The 27,007-nt window shown below is 35.7% G+C and overlaps 1 protein-coding gene across 3 annotated transcripts in view; it reads left to right on the top strand.

Annotated features, from left to right (window-relative positions):
• NRIP1 (nuclear receptor interacting protein 1) overlaps nt 1-27,007 on the top strand; it is a 94,938-nt gene that overhangs the window by 12,218 nt on the left and 55,713 nt on the right. The window contains exons 2-3 of one of the 3 annotated variants that reach the window (XM_057306858.1): nt 5,803-5,884; nt 6,734-6,767. The exons of 1 other annotated variant lie outside the window; for it this stretch is intronic. The gene's annotated coding sequence lies outside the window, so the exon portion shown is untranslated. Of the gene's footprint in view, nt 1-5,802; nt 5,885-6,733; nt 6,768-7,438; nt 7,602-27,007 lie in introns of those variants that run through there. One more of the 3 variants, XM_057306859.1, reaches the window with a different exon arrangement.

Genomic DNA, 27,007 nt, shown 5'->3' with positions numbered 1-27,007 from the left:
AGAGTAGTAAAAGCATTTTCTAGCTGTGTGAAGAAAATGGAAAAGTAATAATAACACACATTACTATATGCTGCAACTGAAATACCCCGGTGATGACAGCATGTTAGCTTGGACTACATTTGATTTTATTTTGCAGTGAATTTCAAAGTTTATTGTTTTTATATTTTGAAATTCTGGTAGATGTGAACAGCAATCCATATACATGTAGGTGTAAAAAAAGAGGTATTTTTAAAGATACTCCGTTGTGAATTTGTCCATGGAAAGAAGTTGTGAGTTGTAATTGCTTTCTGTAGCTTAAGTCATTTTCTCTGAAGCATCAGGAAAGAAAAAAAATTGTATTCATACATAGTGCCTTATATTTGAGTGTTACAGAAGTTAGCAGTTCTTGATGACCGTTGTTACTTTTAAAAAGAAAAAAAGAAATAGCGAGGGGATAGAAAGTTTTGTGTGCACGGGGAAATTACTTCTGAGGTCTGTTCACAGGCCCATTTACTTTGCTTTAGGCCAATTTGTGTAGTGCATTCTAGAGGGTGGTGAAAGATAAAAATTTGTGGTGAAAATATTAGTATCCTTAACTGTTCGTTGGTATAACTATTAATCAGAAATATCATAGAGAATAAAGGATTGGAGCTAGAGACGAGATAGTGAGTTTCAGTGTGGCTCAGCTGAAGCTCTGAAATGTTTTATTTAATGTTTTCTGGCCTCAGTTTGTAAAATTAGGGGGTTGGACTAGAATCATAATTTGGTTCTTCTCAGCTCTGTAAGAATCAGTATCACTTCAAAAACGAGGTTTTACTGTTGCATGCATGGAGTAACAGGGTGCATAGAACTAAGGGCTGGGAGGATGTCCCTTATGATTTTTTGAGCTTGGCATTTAATATTTTACAGCAAAGTTTTTAGTTTAACATAATTGAACTTGTACTAGATAGGGTTAATAGGCTAGAACAAAAGGTCAAAGCATAAGGCATTAGGCTTAATTAAGGGAGAGCAGGAGTGGCAGGAGTGTGTGACAGTTAAATGGGTTTCCCACAGACTAATGTCGGTTACAGTGCAACCATGCCTCAACTTAAGTGGGTTATTTTGTGCAAAGGGCAGCAGTGATTAGCAGTTTGACATGCCAGACACTTCTGGCCAATCCCATCTGTTTTAGAGGTTAAAAAAGCACACCTTTATGAGCTGATGGATTGATTTGTGTGCCCGTCTGGTAAAGATTAGAAGTCCAAGGCCAATGCAGTAAATGTCAGTTACAGAATATTGTACTTTCTTCGTTGGCTCATTGTTTTAACCGTCAACTGTTTTATAATGGTGGATTACTGCTGTTTATGGAGTTGAATGCAAGATGGGTGGGGGAACAGGTGAGAGAGGAAGAAAAATTTTTCCTAGATGGAATTGTGAATTCCCATATTCGTAGCAGGTGTTTCAAATGGAGATACGGCGTATTCTAGATAGACTTAATTTTATGGAGTGTGTTTGGCCTGTTTCTTAGAGCTTGAGTCACACTTTGCTTTTCTGAGTGTTATCTGAACAACCCGGTCAGTCCAGAATTTAATTTTACATACAGAATTGTTAAGTTTCTTTATTTAGGTAACTCTTTTTCTGACAGATGGATAGTTTATCTCCCTATCATTGTATATATTTAAAAAGTGTAATATTTTGTTCATTAACCTCCTGGGGAAGAGGAAAGGGAAAAGAAAAGAGAAAATGGAAAGTGGCGTACACACACGTGCACACGCATGCACACTTGCTTTGTGGGTAGGATTTACTAGGCTCACCTGAGATTGATGCACACTGTTAAAATGAAGTGTATCTGAACCTAGACTTGGACTTCTTTCTTTGAGAGCCGGAGGAGTGATGCCATTAATATAGTTCATTTTCAGTTCAAGGTTGTAGCCCATTTAAAGATACACAAAGGCTAGATTGTGGCTATAAAAATGGGCTTTAACATGTTCTAATATCCAAGGAAAGGAAAATCCTAAATTAGTGTGGAAGAAATAGAACTTTAGATATTGTGATTGTAATCAGCGAGCTGTAGGAACATAAGGCATTCAGTCTTTTGGGTGGACAGAGGGAAGTGTTTTAGAAATAACAAAAAGTTATCATCTTTATCAGGAAAGTATTGTCAACCTGAGATTTGAGTTTAAGTAAAAATGTGACCAAGAACACTAGAAACAATATTGGAAGATTCTGATTGGCCCCCATGCTTTTATCCTTGTCAAAGGATGTGAACATAAATTGCCTGTTACATAGTTATACAAATTATGTATATCATATTAGACCCTGAATTGCTTCTTATAGAAAGAGAATTTATCTAAAAGAGATATGGTCACTGAAAGTTATATGTGGATCATAATAGTAACTTTAAAAAATATGAATATATAAATATAAAAATATAAATATAGTACTTTTAAAAATATATGTATGCATTTACTTTACTAGTAAGTTATTCCAGAGTGAATTGGCTTAATTTATAGAGATGAATTGAGATATTTTAGTTCTCATTTAAAAAGGACAAAGTGACATTATGGTACTGGAGTTTATATAGGAATATAGTACTTAAATAAATATGTATTCATCCTTGTATTCTCTAGCATCAGTTGAAACTATTTGGATCTAACACAGATTTACATGAAAAAAAGTCTTGCCCTTCTGTGAAGGTAGAGAAGGTGAAGAAACGTACATTTTATAAGGTTGTTTCTCTTTCACTAATTCATTTTTAAATTACAAAAGATTGGCTTGAGTATAAAAGTTAGTAAATTAAATGTGGGAGATTAATGGACAGAAACTTTTTTTTTTTTTGAGAGAGAGAGAGAGTGAGAGAGGGAAGAGATGGAGAGGGGCAGAGGGGGGAGAGAGAATCCCAAGCAGGCTCCTAGCCCAGTGTGGAGCCTAACATGGGGCTCCACCTTAGAACTCCGAGATCATGACCTGAGCCAAAACCAAGAGTTGAACACTTAACTGACTGAGCCACCCAGGCACCCCTGGATAGAAATTTCTTAAATGAATATCCCTTTTTTTTTTTTTAAAGATTTTATTTATTTATTCGACAGAGATAGAGACAGCCAGCGAGAGAGGGGACACAAGCAGGGGGTGTGGGAGAGGAAGAAGCAGGCTCATAGCAGAAGAGCCTGATGTGGGGCTCGATCCCATAACGCCGGGATCATGCCCTGAGCTGAAGGCGGACGCTTAACCGCTGTGCCACCCAGGCGCCCCTTAAATGAATATCCTGGTGATGTTAGGTTAAACATAAAACAAATATTCGGTGCCCTACATTTGCACTAATAATATAAACATTTTTAAAGTACTCCTAGATCCTATTTTAGTTTCCTTCTCTTTTCTCCAGTAAATTCAAGTGCCAATATTATTTAGTTTGTGTTAGAACTTTACAAAACTAAAGGGAAATATTTTGTTGGGTTAACTTGTTTTTGTGTGGTTTGATATATTCTGAAGTTTTCAAAGAACATGCATTGTTTCTTATAATCTGTGGTCAATTTCTGTCTGTTGTATTTCCTTCCTATTACTAATATTGTATTTATTGACTTTGAGACATGTAAAGTCTGCTTCTCTAAGCAAAATAGTTGAACGTATGCCTGTTTAGGTTATAAAAAGAGAAAGCAGAAACTCTTAATATACTTAAGATCCTGTGTTTGCAGTTCTTGTCCTAAAAATTGTTATAGCTTTGTAACCTGAATTTTAGTTGTTAGAAATTTCATGTGGTAATGGAAAAAATCATAGCTCTGTTTCATCTTTTGATTTTAAATGCTAACGGATTGTCCTTTACCTCTATTCAGGCAGATTGATTTTAATAAGCAAGCCATAATCTATGATGAACTTACTGTAATACATATTCTTAGTATATCCATATATTTATAGTCATAACATCAGTGTGCATATGTGTGATATGTTTCAAAAAGAGAACTCTGCACCTGTTGATTGCATTAAGCATTTGGTATCTTTTAATGAGGAGGGAGAAGGTGCTATCACTCTTAAGTGGATCATTCCTCCTCAGTAAATTGTGTACATTTTACTTTTTTGTATTCTGTGACCTTGCAGTCAGTGACTTCAGCCCAGAATAGTTTCAAAGTCATGTAAATGAATGCAATTAAGGTATTACTTATCATCTTACATAGTTCAGATGGAACCTTACTGGATAGAGAGATTTGTTTGCTTTATGAGGAAGGTCAGAGTAAGGTTAAATTTTATTACATAAAATGATTTGGTAATGTTTTTATTTAGCTGCTGAAAAAGTAATGTCCTAATAGGAAATGATAATGCTTTTTTTTTTATTCTTTAAACCACTGGGAGGTCTCTTCAGGGTTTTTGTTTGTTTGTTTGTTATTTCTCTCTAATAGTTAATAATTCTATTTTAAGGTGATACCTTCTGTCTACTTCTAAAATTTTGGGGACATTCTGCCCTTCGTTATGATTCTGGGTATCTTTGACTCATACCTGTAGGTGACATTTCCTGCTGCTGAGGGAGGGTTGCTTAGGAGCAGCTGATGTATGTGCTTAGAGGATTTGTGTTAATGTCCAATTCTCATGCCAGTTGGTGCAGGACCTCGGACAGCAGGATTAGAATCCTAGTTCAGAAAGGAGATCTGCCACCCTACCAGGCTGATTGTCTCTAAGGGTTGGGAGAGCATTGACATAGATACTAGAAGAGTTTTGCTGATGAAGAGCTGTGTGTGTGTGTGTGTGTGTGTGTGTGTGTGTGCGCGCGCGCATGTGTGAAGTAATTAAAGGAAAGGCATGTATTCGTCATTGTAGTTGGCCCATATAATTACCCTCTCTCCTCTCATGGTACTATTTTTACTCCAGCATGGTATATTAATTGAAGAAGTCTCTAAGATCCACTGGTGGGTTGAGCAGACACTTACTGCACATCAGCTCTGGGCCTTGCACCATGTTAGGTATTGGAGGATTCAAAGGTGAATGAAGGGTTCACAGCCACAGTGAGAATAATAATGAGCATGATGCAGAGAAAGTGATCTGGAAGCACAATGGTCAAAGAGCCTGCCTTGGTAGGGTGTTGAGAAAGCAGTACTCAAATTCGGTACCTCTGTATGGTTTTAGGAAAAGTGACAGGCACTGGTAAAATGAAGTAATGGTGAAAAGTAGCTACTTTATTTTAGGAAGTTGAAGTTGCTGTAGTGGAATTGGGGTGTCTGCCTCACGCCTTTCTTGTCACCAACTAGTTTCACTGTCCATTAGCCTATTGATCAATATAAAGTCCCCTCAGCCACCCCAGTATTGGAGTATAGGCTGTGTCTCTTGCTGGTCAAAAGCTTTTCACCCACTCTTTTATCCCTGAGGGTATGAACTTTCCCACATGTTGATGTCATTCTGTATCTAGGAGGCTTCTAATTCTCAGTTCAACATTTTTTTGTTGCTGGTGGTCTAGAAAGAGAGAGAGATTTAAAAAAAAAAAAAAGGTGTTTCAAACAATGTATTGACTACCAAATAATCCTAATACCTTTTCTCTCAGAATTCCTATTCATCACCATTAACCTCTCACCTTGGGAATAGGTGATAGTGTATCTGGAGTATAAAGACAGTATATTTTGGTAAATAAATTTATAATGCAATTTGGTCATCAGATATGGCCAACAGCTATGCCCAAGGAAAGCATGTATGATGAAAAAGATTTTTTTTTTGATGAAAAAGATTTTTTATCTTACATCTTTTTTGTTATTTTTTGAGATAATTTATTTTAGCCAGTATTTAAGATTCCATCGTAAAACATGCCATTGAAATTCTTCGAGATAAGATGCACTTGAAGTAATACTTATTTTTCTTAATTTTCAGGGAGTTTTTGGACTGTGAGCTATTTCAGAACTCTGTTCTCAGGACCCATTATTTTAACAGTCAGGAGAAACACATCCAGAAGGTACTGTATTTTGTCTGTTGCTCCATTTTTTAAAATGTAGTTAAGCCTTTCCAATTATAGAAAGAATATTATGTTGCATTTTGTTATTATTTTTCTTTAAGTTTCAGATATTGATTGACTAGTTGTTTGATGTTTATAACAGAGGAGAGGGATATGTTTCAGTGTTGGTAATTCTGAATTTCGTGTAAGTCAGTAAAAGATATCTGTTTTAGGGGGGGAGGCTGGGTAGCTCCCCCAGTTGGGTAAGTGTCCAGCTCTTGATTTCCACTCCAGTCATGATCTCAGGATCATGAGATCAAGCCCCCCATGGGGCTCCTCACTCAGCAGGGAGTCTGCCAGTGATTCTCTCTCTCCCTCTACACCCCTGCTCTCTTTCTCTCTCTAAAATAAATAAATCTTGTTTAAAAATCTGCTTTAGATAGAAACAGTTTTGCCTATTTTAAGCATCTGAAGTATTTACATTTTACCTTTTCAGTACAGCACTATTTTAAAGAATGTTTTGATTTAAAAATATGATATTGAAGGCACTTATTTATCTAAGACAGTATGGAATATACATTAAATAATCAGGCAGGCCTAAAGTCCTTCCTGCCTCTGACAACTCTACCTTCTAGTATAGGGATCAGCTGCCATCTGCGTTCCTGCCAGTCTTTCATCAAGATCCATGGACACCTGACTCTGCCTCTGGCCGTCTACTAAGTTCCCTATCTGCATTATCACATGTGGTTCCATGGGTGTAGCATAGTAATTCACCTGCTTTCAGAGCCCGAATCTCAGGACATGTGATGAATTACTAGGAAGGAAGGAAGAAACTTACTGTTTTGTGTTTTTGTCTTTTGCAACCCCAAGACCCCATGTGGATGTACCAAATGATTTGACTAAGGTCAGTGGTGAACACAGTCCCCTTCAGCCTTATCTAAAGTTTCCTTCTTACTATCCACCTTTAAACCTCCCCTATGTTTTGTGTTTTCCGTAAAAGACTTGCCAGCTGTCTTGCTTGGAATAGAAATATTTAATAAAACATTTAATAAAACAATGTATTTGTTGAAGTTGTAGTGAATAAATCAGCTTCTTTGAAGCTTCTTTGAAGCATATTTTCTTTATTAACTTGATATTTATTGTTTGTATTCACACGAGATATCACAGAAGTCAGGGGATTTTCTTAATCACTTGTCAAGCCATATGAATTTCTAGGATTGGATAAATTTACAGTCTTTTATGTTTCCATAGCACAGTGTATTGAACTTTTAAAGTAGTAACTTTCTATGTTTAAAATTCTTCACTATTGGCAAAGTAGCATTTTTCTCTTTTCTCTTGTCAGTTATGAGAGGGAGGGTGAAAGTGAATAAGAAATTTAAGTAAGCACATTAGGACTTAAATAAAAGAAATTATAAATGAACCCCAAAAACTAACTTTAATTTTGACTATGCATATTTTACCAGTGAAAGAAATGATATGATCAGAAACTCTGGATTTTGTGAAATTCCAAGTTATCTTTTTATTTTGGGGGGGTTTACTGGTATTTTATTTATTTATTATTTTTAAATTTAATTTAATTTTATTATAATTCCAGTATAATTAATATGGGGTGTTATATTAGTTTCAGGTATACAATGTAGTGATTCAGCAATTCCATACGTCACCCTGTGCTCATCACGAGTGCCCTCCTTAATCCACATCACTTATTTCACCCATTCCCTCATAAACTTCCCCTCTGGTAACCATCAGTTTGTTCTCTGTAGTTAAGAGTCTCTTTCTTGTCTTGTCCCTCTCTCTCTCTCTCTCTCTCTCTCTTTTTTCTCTGCTCATTTGTTTCTTAAATTCCACATATGAATGAAATCATATGGTATTTGTCTTTCTCTGACTTACCATTATTTCACTTACCATTATACTCTCTAGCTCGTCCATGCCATTGCAAATGGCAAGATTGCATTCTTTTTTATGGCTGAATAATATTCCATTACACACAGACACAGACACACACACACACATATATTCTGATTCTGTCTGTTCTGATATATATATTGCTTATCTTCTTTATCCATTCACCAGTTGATTGACACTTAGGCTGCTTCCATAACTTGGCTGTTGTAAATAAGGCTGCTATGAATGTAAGGGTGCATATATCCCTTTGAATTAGTGTTTTTGTATTTTGGAGGTAGTGCAATTGCTAGATCATAGGGTAGTTCTATTTTTAACTTTCTGAGGGACCTCCATACTGTTTTCCACAGTGGCTACATCATTTGCATTCCCACCAACAGTGAAAGAATGTTCCTTTTTCTCCACGTCCTCCCCAGCACTTTTGGTTTCTTGTGTTGTTGATTTTAGCCATTCTGACAGGTGTGATGTGATGAATTTATTGTAGTTTTGATTTGCATTTCCCTGCTGGTGAGTAATGTTGAGCATCTTTGCATGTGTGTGTTGGCCATTCGTATGTCTTCTTTGGGGAAATGTCTGTTCATTTCTTCTGCCCATTTTTAATTGGGTTATTTGTTTTTTGGATGTTGAGTTATATAGTTCTTTATATGTTTTGGATGCTAACCCTTTAACAGATATGTCATTTGCAAATACCTTCTCCCATTCACTAGGTTGCCTTTTAGTTTTGTTGATTGTTTCCTTCACTGTGCAGAAGTTTTTTTATTTTGATGTCCTAATAGTTTATTTTTGCCTCTATTTCTCTTGCTTCAGGAGACATATCTAGAAAAATATTGTCGTGGCCGATGTCAGAGACCTTATTGCCTATGCTCTCTTCTAGGATTTTTATAGTTTCAGGTCTCACATTTAGGTCTTTTAATCCATTTCGAGTGTATTTTTGTGCCTGGTGTAAGAAAGTTGTCCGGTTTCATTGTCTTCCATGTAGCTGTCCAATTTTCCCAACACCATTTGTTGAAGAGACTGTCTTTTTCCCCTTGCATATTCTTGCCTCCTTTGTCAAGGATTAATTGATCATATAATTGTGGGTTTATTTCTGGACTCTCTGTTCTGTTCCATTGATCTATGTGTCTGTTTTTGTGTTAGTACCGTACTGTTTTGATTACTACAGCTTTGTAATGTAACTTGAAGTGTGAATTTTAATACCTACAGCTGTACTTTTCTTTTGCGAAATTGCTTTGGCTATTGGGGTCTTTTGTATAAATTTTAGGATTTTTGGGGGGCACCTGGGTTGCTCAGTCAGTTAAGGCTCTGCCTTTGGCTCAGGTCATGATCTTAGGATCCTGGGATTGAGCCCTCATTGTGGGCTCTCTGCTCGGCAGGGAGCCTGCTTCTCCCAAATCCCCCACCCCCCCTGCCCCGGCTCCTACTCTATCTCCCTCTCTCAAATAAATAAATAAAATCTTAAAAAAAAATTAGGATTTTTTTTTTGTTCTAGTTGTGTGAAAAACACCATTGATATTTTGATAGGGATTGCATTAAGTGTATAGATTGCTTGGGGTAATTTAGACATTTTAACAGTATTTGTTCTTCTAATCCATGAGCATGGAGAGTTATCTTTTTAAATTGAAGATAAGAATTAACTATTACAATTAAATATTTGAAGATACAAACATTCGAATAGTTTAGTAGTTATGCAGAGGATTACAATTTTAAAGTCATTATGAATTATCCATTTATGAAAGTTTGTCATGTAATTTCAAAATTAAGAGTATGATTGAATAAAGTTGAACTGGTTGCTATTTTTTATTAAAAAACTGCAAATAAATTTAGTTGTAGGATTAAGTAATCCAAACTAGGAATGTAAATTCAAAATAGGAATTCATTTTAACTAATTCTTTTGAAACTAACTCATGATACTTAAGGCCCTCTAAAAAAAAAAGCAAAAACCAAAAACCAAAAAAACCACCTTTTATCAAGGTATAACTTCATGGAGTGAAACAGATACTCTTACTTGCTAGTTCAGTGATTTTTCTTTTTTCTTTTTTTTACATATGCATACCCTGCATAACTAACACTGTACCTCAGAAGGCTGTTTTCCTAGTCAGTACTGCCTCTCTTCAACAGAAACCAACTATGGCATTTTTTACCATGTGTCAGTCTTGCCTGTTTTTTGAACTTCGTATGGTTGGAATCATGTAATATGAACTCTTGTGTCAGAGTTTTTTGATCACCATTATGTCTCTAAGACTCATCCATGTGTGTCTTATTCGTCTTCCCCCAACTGTCTATATTCCATTGTTTGATTATACCACTGTTTATCCTTTCTACCGTAAGTGGATATTGAATGTCTTTCCAATTTGCAGCTACAAATAAGGCTGCCATGAATTTTTTTATATTTTTTGGTGGAAATAAGCATTCATTTCTGATGAGTGTATGCACTGGAGCAGAACTGCTGAATCGTGGAGTATATATATGTCTAACGTTAGTATAATACATACTTGGAGTGCTTTTAAGGATATTTGGGAAATGTCAATTGGTTTATCTTTTCATAATGGTAGATCATACTGTGATATAGATTTATTTTTCTCCAATTTATGTAAACTCTAAAGTTTTTTTAGAAGGAATGAAATTTTCCCATCTATTAAAAATAAGTTGCCTGTTTTCTGATGCCATTATGGTATGTATTTGATCTGTGAAACTTAGATCTATCCTAACCCTACTGAAGGAAAATAGGACGTAAAACCCACCTATATATACTTACTGCTGTGGAAATACTGAAAATTGATTTTAAATTAAATCATTTTATATGTGAGACTTTTCTCTTATTCTTGAATTTTGGGATACCTCTTGAATATCTAAAAGAATACATTCTTGAGTTACAAAAAACTTACCTTCGCATTTCTGATGAATATTTATTTCTACCTTTGTTTGTGTTATGTTAATCTTTTTGGAGATGTAAAGTGAAATTATTCATTCTAGGACATAAGTACTTGAGAAATTTTTGTCAGGTCTTTCTCTGTCTTTACTATAGAGCAGTGCTGTTCATTCAATAGTAGTATAATGTAAGCTGCACATGTAATTTTAAATTTTCCAATGTAGGTAGTGCTACATGAGGAGGGACAAGTCTTTTGCTAATAGCACAAGGGGCTCTGGCCCAATGAGTGAGTCTGATAGTAATTCTTATCAAGTGTGTGTGTGCATGTGTGTGTGTGTAAATACATATAAAAATACAATTAAAAATAAAAATTAAAAAAATAAAATTAAAATTAAAAATTTTAAAAAAGGCAAACTAGTCCCTTTTCAAGTGCTCCATAGCCACATGTGTCTAGTGGCTACCATATTGGACACAGCTATAGAGTTACGTCTTGGGTTTTTAAAAGACAAGGCTTTAGTCAAATTCATATCTAGTTAAAATTATCCTTTAGGGGTGCCTAGGTGGTGCATTTGGTTTACTGTCTGACTCGGTTTGGGCTCAGGTCGTGATCTCAGGCTCCTGAGATTGAGCTCCCTGTCGGGCTCCACATTCAGCATGCAGTCTGCTTCAGATTCTGTCTCCCTCTGCCTTTCCTGCTCATGCTCTCTCTCTAAAATAAATAAATAAATCTTTAGAAAAAACTATCTTTTAAAATCCAATAGAAAGTTGCCGTGCCAGAAGCTAATATACCGTATTTGAGTGGGTCTCAGACTGCCTGTTTTTCCTTCATTGTTGGAATAAACAACATTTTCTTTGGTTGAACATCAGATAAAGCAATTAGCCAGTGTTTAGGGGACATGTATGAAAAATACATCTCTTTAAACTGTAAAATCAAAATCTGTAACAGATGAGTAACATCTTCCATCTTACTCTAGGTTATATGCTGGATAGAATTTTAATCTTTTTGTATTTTCCTTTTTTTTTTTTTTTAAGCATGGCTGGTTTAATTTGAATGTGATAACCTGAATGATGTAACTCCACTATCTCCTGCATAAAATAGGGCAGTTAAAAAAGGTTGTATGTATACATATAGATATATCTGTGACATTTCATTAATTAGGGTATTCAAAGGTTACCTACATTTTGAGGGTTAATGTTTCTTTGTGTATATATTTGCCAAGCAGGATAAATTAAGAACTATATGCTATCTCATATGAACTTAGGTCAGATTTTACTACCAAACTGGCTTGCTTTAAGCTTTTTTAGTGTTCAGAATGCAGATAAGGTACTGTTGACCTTTGAATATGGTCATACATGGAGTTGTGGTGAGGGATAGTGCTCCTTGAGCAATACTTGCCGTAACTGTGTATGTTAGCTGTTATTTTGGGTTCTAGATCTGAGGTCACTGTTTTACAATCCTACTCACTAACTTCTTTTTTAAATAGTACTTGCCTCTTCCTTTTTAAAAGAAATCAGCTTTACTTTTTTGACATCCAGTTCTAACAGTACATGTTATTGGCTACTTTTTAAAGACGAAAATCATCCCTCTGCTGGAAAGCCCTCATCTTGGTTGTAGTAAAATTAAAGTTCTTGTCTTTGCTGACCAAGCCATCGCATCTTCTTAACGAGGCCTCTCCTGGCGACCACTCCACTCTGAGTGGAGGCCTCCCCTCTTTCCTTTCTCCTCTTTTCTTTTTCCACAGCACTTATCACGTTTAAAACTACCATGACATTAATTTTTTAAAATTACTGTTTATCGATTATGTTCCTCTTCTAAAGTGAATGCTCCCTGAGGACAGGAATCTCTCTATGTTGTGGTCATCACTAATACATCTGAAAGAACCAAGAGTAATGGTGGGCTTCAGCTGGTGCAGCTACTATAGAGCAGTGTGGAGGGTCCTCAAAACAGTAAGAACTACCATCTGATCCAGTAATCCTGCTTCTGGGTATATATCCAAAGAAATTGAAGTCAGGATCTTGAAGAGCTGTCTGCACTCCTGTCTTCATTGCAGCTCTATTCACAGTAGCCAAGACGTGAAAGCAACTCACATGTGCGTCGACATGTGAATGCATCAAGAAAATGCAATATTTCCGTACCTTAAAAAAGAAGGAAATCCTGTCGTTTGTGACAAGATGGATGAACCTAAAGGACATTATCCTAAGTAAAATAGTCTAGACAGAGGCACAAATACTACGTGATCTCACTTCTGTGAGGAATCCAAAAAGTCAAACTCATAAAAGCAGAGAATACAATGGTGGTTACCAGGAATTGGGAGGAAGAAGAAACTGAGGTTTTGGTCAAAAGTTATAAACTTTAAATTATGCAAGAGGAATAAATCCTAGAGATCTACTGTATAGCACAGTACCTATAGCTAGCAATACTGTATTTTATACTTAAAATTTTGCTAAAAGGTAGGCCTTTTGTTAAGTGTTCTCATCCCACAAAAAATAAAGAGGCAGGAGGAAACTTCTGAAGGTGTTGGATAGGTTTATGGTATTGACTATGGCAGTGGTTTCACGAGTGTGTACTTACTTCCAAACTCTTCAAGTTGTACAGCATTTTGTATATCAATTATACCTTTAAAAATTATTGTTGTTTGATGATAGGCATTTAAAAGGAGCTCATAAGCGGCGCCTGGGCAGCTCAGTCGGTTAAGCATCTGCCTTCAGCTCAGGTCATGATCTCAGGGTGCTGGGATCAGTCAAGGCCCGCATCAGGCTCTCTGCTCAGGGGGGAGCCTGCTTCTCTCTCTTCCTCTGCCTCCCCCTTGCTTGTGCTCTCTCTCTCTGTCAAACAAATAAAATCGTTAAAAAATATATATATATATTTATATATTTCTTGAATGCATGGAGAAGCTCTTCACTTTTTTTCTACTCCTCGAAATTTGCCTTTAGGAATTTTCTGGGGGGCAGGAAATATTTAAAACAAGAGAAAACAAAGATCTTCAGTTGTATATATAATAATACATTTTGATAATTTGAATTAGTAGAACTAGTTTATTCATCAAACTGATATGTATATACCTGTGAAAAATAACATGTAAATATGAGGTTTCAAAAAAATAGGGTTTATTATTATGGGCAGGTAATTGATCTTTTGGGTTTTATATCTGTATTTTTCCATTTGGGTCATAAAAATAATGTTGGTAATCAGAGAAATATATTTATAAGATACTTCTTTCATTCTTGTGAAATATAGAGATACACGTTGTATTTTGGTATCTTAAAATTAGCATGAATCAAACATCGATAGTTTTTAAGAAATAATTTACATGTGGTAAAGTATAGATTGCCTTTCATTTTAGTAGACATTTTCGAATTGTAGTTTTTAAAGTTTTATTTTTAGGTCACCTACAATAAATGTTTTTAAAATAGTACAAAGATGTAATTAAAGACTTATATTAAGAAATAGTATATGCTACTTTAGAATACATTGAAAGGAGTTGTTATAAATGGTTTTTCCAAAATGGTGAATGGTATGGTATGTGATTATGTCTCAATAAAGCTGTAAAAAATGTAAAAAAAAATAAATAAAAAGATAAATGGTTTTTCCAAAGTAGAATAGGTCATTTTATGGGATGATTTAAGCAAAGTTTTTCCTGCAAGTCTGTTTACAATTGTTTGGTTTTATTTTATGCCTTTATGTATCAACACATGATATATATGACTGTTTCAATAATCATTCTCATGAGAACAGGAAGAACTATAAGTTTGGTTTATTTCTTTCTCTTTCCACTGCCGTCTTCCAAATTCAAGCGTTCAATACTTCATGCTCGTTAGCCAGTTACTGCAGTCTCTTTCTAACTGGTCTTTTTGCCTTTTCATTTTTATTATTCAACCCATTCTACACACCATAGGACAGTAAACCTTTCTGAAGAAAGTGTTATAACTCTGAACAAAGGCCTTTGCCTAACAAGATAAAGGCCAAGTCCTATTTTTATCTGGCTCCTACTTATCCCAGCATCATATTCCGTTTGCCTCACCCTCAAAGACGTTAACTGCACATTTCTTATGCCGCCACACGGGTTGTGCCATCCTTATCACAGGTGTCTTATGAACCCTGTTCATTTTCTTTGACCAAAATGCTACCTGTTCTGTGATTTGAATAATCACCCTGAAGTGCCCTCTTCCATTCTTCCTTCGTAGTTGATGAGTACCATTCACACTGCTTTTGTTTTATTCATCTCTTCTGCAAAATTGTAAATGTCTAAAGGGAAGGGATCATATCTTTTATAAATCTGTGATTTGTAAAGCACCCAGCTTCAAGCCTTACGTGTATAGGGTGATAAATCAAAACGTCGATGAAACAGCAACTCCAGGATATATTCTGGAGCTTTAGAAACAATTAAGAAAAGGATACCAATGCATCCTGTACTGTTGTTGCACAAGTTAAGCTTAGGGTGCAATAATTTTTACATGTGGTTCGTGTGAAGATTTTACATGTGGTTAAAAATTTGTAGCTTCCAAAGTGTGAGCTAAGCATTTCTGGTAGTTCTCAAACTGTGTTTTGTGGACTATGTGAGTTTCTTTGTCTTCATGTAAAATATATAGGGTGTTGTTTTAATGTTCCTTACCTGACTAATGACAAGATTGATTTAATATGTTAGCTGAATGTTTACTGCAATAAGTCTCTCTCCAATTCATCTGAAACAAGAAAGAAAATAGAGATGCCTTTGGTGAAAGTAATAAATTACCTGTATGGAATGCAACAATGTGAGAGATGAATGAATTTGAAGTTTTGTTAACAACTTTCCAAAATTGATCCTTAATTCATCATATTGAATTACATGGAGTAAAATACAGTTTTTGAAGGGCATCATCTCACAGATTTCCATAAATTTCTCAAAGGTGACCCCCGTCCCTGTCAATTCTATTTCCTAGGAGTATTTAAAATTAAATAGCTTACCAGGCTAGTGGACGTCCTAAATGGGACTGAATCAGGATGATGAATTTTTTTTTTTTAATTGGGGTATAGTTCTGGTGCTAAGAACAGCATCTAGGAATGGAGTAAGTTTCTGGTTTTCAGAGATTTTTTTTTTTCTCTCAAAAACAAAATCTGGATATCATGTATATCTGGGTTATAGCTTGTAGAATTAGTTCAAAGAAAGAGTTAGGTTGAGGTTCATGAAGGAAGGAGTTTTATAGAACCAGCATCTTGAACCATGAATACGGCCATCATCCGTAGACCCTGAAAATGTGGGCCCAGGTGGTCTTGTGTGTTTAAATACTCAGATGTTGGTGACGCAAATTGGTAACAGAGATTGAATTTGTAAGGAGGAGGCAGTGATTGTGGTTTCTAAGTCTTCCTTACTCATGACAAAATATGATATGCAATTTGGATACTATTCTTTTGGCAACTAAATAGGTTTGAGAAGTTGACCTTACAGGCCACCCAGATTATATTTTAGATGATTAGTATACAGAGCCCTTATTTATTACCTAGGTCATAATAGAAAATATTTAGCCTTCTTAAAAATGGTATGTAAAAATTTGATCCTTCGGTTTTCTATATTACAGACAAAATACTGAAAGAAAGTCTAAGTGTTTATCCTAACAGAAATGGATATAACCTGAACCTGACAGTAAATGTTATTAATGTTACTTTGACAAGTGTATTAAAAATGTGTGCACAGAGTTTGTATTAATACTGAGTCCATGCTAATATGCTATTTTTACAGTAATTTCAGTAAATAAGAAATGAATAAATAACACTTTCATTTTATTTAACTGCTTCCGTGGATTTCTGTTAAGAGTGAACAGTATTTGTTGGAAAGTCACATATAATTTAAACCTAGTCTGGTGACCACAGAATGCTATTTTCTTAGCTTTTAAGTCTTTTGCAACAATGTAACCTGAGAGAAAGCAGAAGTAGTTGTTTCTTTGTTTTATAGATATATATAACCAAAGGATATACAGTTGACCCTTGAACAACACCAATCCCTGGCAGAATCGAAAATCTGTGTGTAATTTTGACTTCCCCAAAACTTAAATACCAATAGCCTACTATTTACTGGAAGCCTTACTGATAACATGAACAGTCCTATGTATTATATACTGTAGTTTTATAACAATACCTTTTTCTTTTTTTTTTTTTTTTTTTGGTATTTCTAGGCTGCATGGTTCATCTGTTTTTTCAAATTGTTGCAAATCTCCAAAAAATTTTCCAATATGTTTATTGGAAGATAGTGGACCTACACAGTTCAAACCCATGTTGTTCAATTGCATTTCTTTTACTCCTTGTGTAGATACGAAGAGTAGTCCTGTCATGCCACAGTTTAATACAGTGACATGAAAATGCTGGTTTAGAGTCATCAGATTAATATTTGAACTATAGCTCACCAAACAGAATGTTTAACCTGAGCCTCAGTTTCCTAATCTGTAAAATGAGGACGTAACCTACATCAAAGGAATATTATGCAAAGTAAATGAGGAAATAAAGTTTGTTGTCACCAGTGTAGTGTTCTAGAAAGAAAATGTTTTATTGGCAATATTGTTAATTCTATATATTCCAAAAGAACTAAAATAGGTTTTTGGATGACTGCTGTTTTACTCAGTAGCACACCCTTCTAAATTAGGATCTCTCTTCCACACATTATGCATTTTTCTTTTTTTGCTTCTATTCCACTTGAAGAGTTTTCACAAACCCTGCTCCACGCTTTTGAACTCCTTTCAAGTTTGAACCAGTTACCATCTGCCACCTACTGACCCAGTTCTCTCTACTTCCTTCAACTGTGCTCTCCCCATACACACTTGCTTATTTTTGTTTGGTGATTAAATTGGCCTTCCTTTGATTTTTTCCAAAGATCTAGATTAATACAGGTTGCAGACAGCAGCTTCTGAATGTGTTTGAACTATAAAGCAAGGTACAGAGGAGCCAGTAAGTGTTAATACTCTTTTTTTCCCCCCTAAGGAAGACAGTTGTCAGAGAAAACAATTGGTGAAACCCCAAATGGACTTGCTTTTTCTCTCATTGTATAGTACTTAGGGGTTTTTAAAGTGATTTCTGCCTACATATCCAGGTTAAAAAAGTTTTCAGTATAAAGTATGAGTTTGTAAAGTGACTCACCACATATGCAAGTACTTCAAAATGCATGCCCTTAACTACTGTTTGAATTTTTATAGGTTTGTAGTTTTGCTGACTCGAGGAAAATAAAAGCCCTAGTGCCAGTTTTTACTGGGTCAAGATTTATTTTAAAGTATCAACATTTCCTTAGCGTTTTGATACTTACAAAAGTCTTGAAGATTTTCCTACAAAAAGACTTGGGGCGCCTGGGTGGCTCAGTCGTTAAGCATCTGCCTTCGGCTCAGGGTGTGATCCTGGTGTTACCAGATCGAGCCCCACAACAGGCTCCTCCACTGGGAGCCGCTTCTTCCTCTCCCACTCCTCCTGCTTGTGTTCCCTCTCTCTCTGGCTATCTCTTTCTCTGTCAAATAAATAAAATCTTTAAAAAAAAAAAAAAAGACTTAACAGACTTTATTCCGGTAAGGAAAATTCAGGGTGCTTATGCCATCGTAGTAGGAAAAGCAATATATTTGGTGAATTTGTTTGTAGAAATTGCCAGAAGCCAGACTATCCTAGAGAAGTATTTTTGTTTAAAGAGGAAAGGACTAGTAATTATATTTGTACAGTTCCAGGTACAGAAAATTTGACCTGTGATTTAAAAACAGACTGTTAGTCTCTCATGAAATGATCAGGAGATGGGCGACCAAGGCAATTGGTCTGACGCTGTGGAGGCTTCATTCAGGAGTGGTTTGTGCCATGCATTACAGGAGCACACGGAGCTGGATTTGAATCCCGGTTCTACCCTTACCTGTTGTATGACTTTGGGCAAGTCAGTCCACTGCTCTGAGCCTCGTTTCTTCATCTGTAAAGTTGAATAGTATCTATTTTATAGATAATGATTAAGTGAGATAATATATGACTTAGTACGATTGTAAAATACTGGCATTTACTTGCCATCTAGTTAATAAAAGTTAATTATAATGGCTGGGAATTAACCCTCTAAATAGTAGTTTTAAAAGCTTGCATTCCTAAAGAGTACACTTCTAGGGCGCCTGAGTGGCTCAGTCAGTTAAGTGTCTGATTCTTAATTGTGGCTCAGGTCATGATCTCAGAGTCATGAGATCGGGCCCCTCATGGGGCTCTCCGGCTTAGTGTGCAGTCTCTTCCTGAGATTCTCTGCCTCTCCCTCTGCCCTTCCCTCCCCCACGTGCATGTGCACGTGCTCTCTCTCTCATCTCAAATAAATAAATAAAATATATAAAAAAAAAAGAGAGAGTACACTTACCACGATGAGCACTGAGTAATGTACAGAATTGTTGAATCATTATATTATACACCTGAAACTAATATAACACTGTGTTAACTATACTGGAATTAAAAAACTTAGTTAAAAAAACTTGCATTCCATGTTGAGAGTCATTAAAGTATAAAATATATTTGAGATTTCTTTAAAATCTTTAGGAAACCACATTAGAGTCATAGCAGTGTTTATAACTAATGGATTGAATTTGATAAGGATTGAGACACTGGTGTGGTGTTTTGAACAAGTCTGAATCCTAACTCTGCCACCTCCTTTGTTGACTTTAGATGATTAGATGACTGATCATCTTACCTCCTAAAGCTCAGTGTTCTCATCTGTAAAATGGGGATAACTTTATAGGGTTGTTTTGAGAACTGAAAGAATGAAACCATAGAAAGCGTTTAATGTCATTCTTGGCACAGTAAGTTTTAATTATTCTTGTTAGTCCATAGACAACCTTTTGGACATGGCCTTGAGTACATGTGAGAAATATAGCCTGAATTTTTTTTGATGTAGTAGTTAATGTTGGAATTTTGGAATTAATGCCTTTTTTCCCATTTGTATAATATTTATCTAGTTGACTTAAATTAAGAATAAAATACTAAAATATTTTGAATCTCTTGTCCAAATAGCTCTTAATTTATATTTAGAAAAACACATTTTTACATATCATCTGCTATGGTCTGAATGTTTATTTTCCCGTCAAAATTTGTATGTTGAAATCCTAACCCCCAAGGAGATGGTATTAGGAGATGGAACCTTTAGGAGGTGATTAGATCGTGAAGGTGGAGCCCTCACAGTGGGATGAGTTTCCATATAAAAAAGGCCTGAGAGAGATCTCTTTCCCTTTCTGCCATCTTTGGTATAGTGAAAAGATGGCCATCTATGAACCAGAAAGCTAGATTCTCCCTGGATACTGTACCTACATTTACCAGGATCCTAGACTTACCAGCCACCAAAACTGTGAGAAATAAATTTTTGTTGTTTATAAGCCACCCAGTCCATGGTATTCTGTTATAGCAGCCTGGATGGACTAAGACAGCGTCCATTTTTTGAACAGTCTTATGGCTGTGTACTTTTAATCCAGTCTTTATTCTTGTTTCTGCTTTCCTTCTTGCTTCGTTGCCTGAGAGTGACCCAAGGAGAAGCAGGGAAAGCAGGAAGAGGCTGGATTGTCAATAGATGATCAGATGTACTCAGATATACGCTTAGGACTAAAGACCTCAGTTAAATTGATTCATGAATACTTTTTGAAGTATTAGCAATAATTTTTATTGCTTTTTTACTATTGTAGAATATGCTGAGAAGGTTTTAAAGGAAATCTCTACTTTTCCCACCATCCTTCAATAATTTTTTTCAGAGCCATAATTCATCCAGTAATTTTTCAAAGTGACAGCTAATAAAAGATTGGTAATTAGTTACATATATTGCAGGTATTTATTAAGTATAGAGTTAAGTTTATGCTATATAAAGTTAATTTTTTATATCTTCTCTTTGGTGCCCATTATGTTTAAAGGAAGTTATTTAATGGTATAGGGATTTTACATCTGTGGGAATTTTCTAAGTTTATAAGACTTTAATGAGGAGACACTATAGTTTGGTAGGTTCTAACAGTGAGAACTTGAAGAGTTAGAGTTTTGGGTAGATAAAGCTTTGGCTTTGTTACTGACTAATGGTTTGGCTTTGAGTTAAGACCAAAACCCGATGACTATTAGCCCTTGGACTCAAACCATTACTGAGTCACAAGATTCCCCTTCCCTTCAAATCTGGAATTACTTCAAGAATGAAAGGGAGCATCTGAGATGAATGAAGGTGTCCCCCCAACTGCCTGCCGGTGTGTGTACACACACATACACAGGAAGTGTAATTATTTATGTTTAATTCATCATATCCTGATTTTGTGTGGGCTTGAGGCCTCCCACATCCCTCCTTACCACCTAACTTCCTGTCTCGCTCCTTCCCTTTCTTCCTTCCTTTGGGTAAGTACTGATAGTTCTGCAGATCCTGGTTAGGCAGATAGTGGTTTAGAGCACAATTTACTATTTAGTTATTTCAAAGCTCTATATTTGGATTGCCTTTGTTTTGGTCATATGTTTCTTTTCAACTCTTAATTAAGAGCACACTGTTTATAAATTAATTCCTGTGAGAAAATATGACTCATCTTGAGAGATCTTGTTTTATTGTCATATGACATGTTCTGTAGGCATGCAGCATAAAAAAGGGGAAAAACACCTGACATCCATCTCCATCTTAGTTTGATTAATACATTGCAGGAAACTGTGACTATTTAAAAGTTTTTTTCTGCATTAATTAAAATATAAGTAATTAGACCTTACTTAAAATAACTTAAACAATGAGGGATAAATATCCTACCCAACATGAAGTTTAGAGTACAGGTAGCTAATTAATTGTCATAATGGTGTTATCAGCAACCCACATGCTATTTTCCATTTCTCTACTCCGTTGTCTTGAGTGTTTTGGCAATCTTTGGTTACAAGGTGGACATTTTTCCGTGCACCTTTTTTTTTTAAGTGAGAAAAACATTTCCTAGTAAACTTCTTTGGCCGTAATTGCGTCACATGCCTATGCCTAAACCCCTGACTGACAGAGTAAATTACTTGTCATAGTGGCTTGACCTAATCAGGACTCACCTCCTAAGAGGAAGACAGTGAGTGTTCTGCCAGCAAGTGAGAAGGGGGAGGCGTGTCTTTGAGAGGGCTACCGAAGTGGACGACACAGCTAGGAAAGGTCACAGTTTTATTAATTTCTGCAAGCTTCCTTGTGGGATCACAAAATATAGACAGGCATGCCTTGATTCATTTGATATATGTTTATTATCTATGTTTATTCTCTGTCCTAAGGATAGAGCAGTGACCAAAAAGGGGAAAAATTCCTGCCCCCTTGAAGCTTACATTCTATTGATGAAATAGACAAACAGTAGACAACAGTACAACTTCCTGATACCTTACGAACAGTGCAAAGTAAAAACTGAAGCAGAGAAGGGAGCATGGGAAGGTCTGGGGCAGAGGTGTATGAAATTTTAGATTATGTCCAGGGAATGTCTCACCCAGAAGATGACTTAAATAAAGGCTGAGTTGATGTGATACATACAGCTCTCTGGGGAGAAGAATATTCTAGTCAAAGCCCCCATGGGTACATGAGGGAGAGTCACAGGAAGTAAGGTCAGAGTGGGGAACCACTAGACAGTTTTGAACAAAGGGGTGACACAATAAAACATGTTCACAGAATCACTTTGGCAGTTGTGTTAAGTAGACCAAAGGGCATTAGAAGCAAAAGTGGGAAAACCAGTCAGGAAGCTCTTGTAATAATCCAGGAGAGATGATGGTGATTTGAATGGGGGCATTGAGAAGTAGTTGGATTCTAGATATTTCCAAGGCAACGCCTGTGGAATTTGCTGACAAATTGGATGTGGCCTGTGAGAAGAGGAGAGGCATCTAGGATAGTAGCCAGATTTTTAGCCTGAACAATTAGAATGGAGTTGATATTATCTGCGATGAGGAAGAACAGGGACTCAGTTATTGACATGTTTAATCTGAGATGTCAGATAAACAATTTATAGATGTCAGATGGAGATATCAAATAAACTTTTGGGTATATACATATTTCCTGAAGATGGATCAATACATATTTTTTAAAAGAATGATATTGGTCATTAATAATAGGGAATGGCTTTTAAAAGAATATGAATTAAAAAAAAACAATTAGGAAATAATAGGAAACGGAGAAATAAAAGTGTATATGGGGAGGGATATTTTACGTTTCGTTGAACAAATACAGGGAAATATTGGAAGTAGGTTTAAAATAGACTAATGAAAGAAACATTTATACACTCAGCATTTCTTTAGTGCCCACTATATTCTAGTTTCAGAAATTGCATACAAATATATTTATTCTCTCAATCAGCACCAGATTCCTGAAGCCCCAACCTTCGTCAAAAATATACATAGAAAGTGAAATGCACCACAAGGACCAATGGTGTGGATTTAGTTTTTGTTCGTTCCCTTGATAACATGATGCAACAATTCCTCTAAAGGACGTCTGTTGTTAACCGAGAGGCTGTTGTTTCCACCCCAACTTCCTCAGTATTACGTAAGCAGCCTAGAGTTAAGACTCAGGCGTGATATTCAATAGTGATCCAAGCCAAGAAATACACACACACACACACTATATATATATATATATATATATATATATATATATATATATATATATATATATATATATATGTTTCGGGATGAGTGGCTTTCTTTTGAAGAAGAATTAGTCCAAAATGCCTTTTAACCAGTATATTAAATTTGTTTGCATTTAACAAGGATGTGGCACATAGCTAAAATTTTCAGTCTGTATCACATAAAATGCTGAGAAGCACCTTATAAAGTACCTTTTATATTATAGGTACTCAATAAATATTTAGATGGAAAATTTGATTTAGATCATTAACATTTCTAACTTATTTTTAAACTTTTAAAAATACTATGATGCATGAAGTAAGTGTTGCTTGATAATATGTGCCTTACCTATGATGCAAGTTTGTTGAGAAAATTGAATTACTGTGGGTTTTGTCAGATAAAAGTATTGTGTAATAAATATAAGGGGTTGTTTATTGGGCAAAGAAATTTTGTTCTTGAAAATGGGTTAGGTTTTTTCATCACACTTTTGGCCAGTCGGGGTGAGTATATGACCACTAGCCTATATGACCAATGAGGGGAAATGCTTATAATTAGAAAGGAAATACTGTTTGGGCAGACCCTGAAGTATATTAAATTACTTCAGTTTGCCTATTTCTCCTGTTAAGTAATTTTTGCAAAATGACCATCTCCCATGAGAGAGTTCTGCAAATTTGCAGTAATTAAGCAAGCATTTATGCTAGTTTTGAGACCAAATTGATGGTAGATATGAATTAGCCTCATTCTTTGGTTGACCAAGCTCTAAGTTTTTATCTACAAGTCTACCTTCCAGTTCTATGGAGTCTATCTCTTGCCTTTGCTTTTGTTTTTGAAGAGGAGATTTAGGAAAATCCGTTACCCAGCAATAGCATTTGTTCATGTGTGCGAATTAAGATGCTTACCTAAACAATATTCTTGTCGAAGTAAAACTCTATTTTGCTAAACCGTGGCGGCTTATTTTTTATTATGCAAGCAGGAATATATATTATAAAGTGTAATATTAAGATGATCTAGCAAGAATCCACCAACCAACATGGAACCAGAATTTTACTGATAAAGTATGTGTCTATCAGCATATGCCTCTTCTTGCCTGTAGCGCTGCCCTACTCCCCTCCGTGACCCCCAGTCACTCTTCAATTTTGTTAGTCATTTACTTTTTAATAATACTGCTTTTATCACATGGATCTTTAAGTAATATGCTGTTCAATTTTACTTTTTTGTAAAGTTTTTTAAAAATGGTAGCGTTCTGCAAAAAGTCTTCTGAGACTTGCTTTTTTTGTTCATTGTGGTTTTTTGAAATTTATTTATTATTGTATGTAGTTTGTAGTTCATTTATTTCACTGCTGAGTAATACTTCATTGTATGAATTTATTTATTTTCCTATTGGTAGATACCTGGATTATGTTGCTGTTGGGTATTTTTGTTTGCCTGTTTTCTTTCTTATATCTATATTGAAGTTGATATATCTGTACATTGATACAGATATATTTTTGCTATTACAAGCACTGCTAATGTCTGCATTCTTTTATTTGTGCTCTGGTGCACATGTGTAAGACTCTGGAATATATACATAAGAGTAGAGGTGTAGAGAATTATGAGTATTATATGAGTATATTAATCAATTATACAAATTAGTGCTGATTGTTTTCCAAAATCATTGGACCAGTTTATATACCACCAGTAACACCACAGAAGCTCCCAGTGAACCAAATCATTGCCAAAACTTGGAAATTTCAGGCTACTTAACTTTTCCCAATATAGTAGCTACAAAACAGCATCTTATTGTGTCTTCATTTGTTTTTCTGTGATTGCTAATGAGGTTGAACATCTTTTCATGTGATTACTCACCACCGGTATTTTTCTTGCATGAGTTGTTCGTTTGTATCTTTTGTCCATCATATTCTTAAAACTCTGCATTAAATATATTTATTTTTTAAATTTAAAAAATTTTAAATAATACAATGAAGAAGAAAATTTTTCCCCTGAAGATTTGATGTGATGCCTCATCACCCCTGAATAAATGAGTGTATATTTCCTACAAACAAGGACATTGTCCTATAAGCCACAATAAAGCCATCAAAATCAGGAAATTAGCATTGATGCATTACTACCATCTAATCCTCAGATCTCGTTCAATTTTCACAAGTAGTCCCAATAATGTCCTTTATAGCAAAAGGATCTAGTTTAGAAGCACGGCTTGTATTTTACTTGTCACATCTTTTCAGTCTCCTTCAATCTGGAACAGTTCTTCAGTCTTTGTTTGACTTTCAAGACCTCGGCACTTTTCAACATTCTACTGTATAAGCCACTTATTTTATAGAATGTCTCTTCCTTTATGTTCGTCTGCTGTTTCCTAACGATGGCATGCAATTATGAACATTTGGCAGGAATATCACAGATGTTACGCTGTGTCTTCTCTTTGTATCTTGTCCGGTGACACATGATTTTCATTTTGACCCATTACTGTTTATGTTAACTTGATTACTTGATTAAGATGGTAATTTCTCTACTGTGAAATTACTCATTTTCCCTCTGTGTTTAATAATTGTTTTGGGCAGAGGTACTTTAAAACTATGTGACTGTCTCCTTCCTCATCAAACTTTCATTTAATTGACTATATCAGTACGAGTTTGTGCGTCCGTCTTTCATTCAGTGAGCTATCATCAGTAACTGTTGTTATTTATTTTGATGCCCATCCTTGCCCCGATTTAGCCAGTGGGATTCCTTTAAAGGTGGCTTCTGTGTTCTTTTGCCGTGTCATTCATCAGTCATGCTGCTGCCTCCAGTTTCATTCCTACTCTATAGAGTTTAATCACATTTTCTCCCTTTTTCTATATCCCATTCTCTAACGGTAAGAAACTTGCCTATCATTAGCCTAAATTTATTTACCTAATTTGCCCAGTTCCACTGTATGTACTCAATCTGCCATACACATTGCACCCTACTCCCCAAATTCTATTTAAGCTTTGAAGGCACTTCATGTGGAAGCCCCCTTCACCCTGTTTGGATTCCTATACTCCTGCATGTATAGCACAGTGCATCTTTTTATGGGCACCCTTCTCCCCCTGATCAGTCATTGACATCTGCCATTAGATCACTGCTCTGTAGGTCCTGCTCAACCCACATCACTCTGCCAAAGCTTGGACTCTGACTCCCACACCTCACGGTTCCCTCCATTCCAGCACGGGTACCTGCCTCATCCTGCTGAGGCCCTCACACCCCTAATCGGGGACACTTTTTTGTATTTTGCCGATTTTTATTTTAAAGCTTTTATTCACTCATTCATTCATTCATTTATTTGAGAGAGAGGGAGGGAGTGTACGTGCACCCGAGCATGAGCAGGGGAGAAGCAGTGGGAGAGGGGGAGGGAGAGAATCAAAAGCAAACTCCCCAGTGAGCGTGGAGCCCTACACAGGGCTCTGTCTCATGACTCTGAGGTCATGACCTGAGCTGAAGTCCAGAGTCGGAGACTTAACCAACTGAGCCACCCAGGCGCCCCTGCATTTTGCCTATTTTTAAATAAAATGTTACAGGATACACACACGTGTGTACGCACACATATTCAGGGTACTGTAATTTTTTTTGGCAATGTGGTATTGTAGTTAATCTTTTTTTATTTTTCCTTGTTGTATTTATTGATGAATGGAGCTTTTAAATTATAATGTAGTTGAATTTATTAATCATATGCTTATGGTTAGCCCTATTCTGTGTCTGAAGTTTTAAACCTTCCATACTCTGAGTTCATAAAGATTGTCTCTTATGTCTTATTTAAAAATATTAAAGACTAGTCTTCTCAACTTAAAATTGTAATCCTTCTGAAATTTATTTTTTATATGTTACATAC

This window comes from Ursus arctos, unplaced genomic scaffold (genome assembly GCF_023065955.2).
Source record: "Ursus arctos isolate Adak ecotype North America unplaced genomic scaffold, UrsArc2.0 scaffold_4, whole genome shotgun sequence".
NCBI classification, from domain to species: Eukaryota; Metazoa; Chordata; class Mammalia; order Carnivora; family Ursidae; genus Ursus; species Ursus arctos.
Note: the sequence above shows the minus strand (reverse complement) of the source record. Positions and strands in the feature narration are given on the sequence as shown.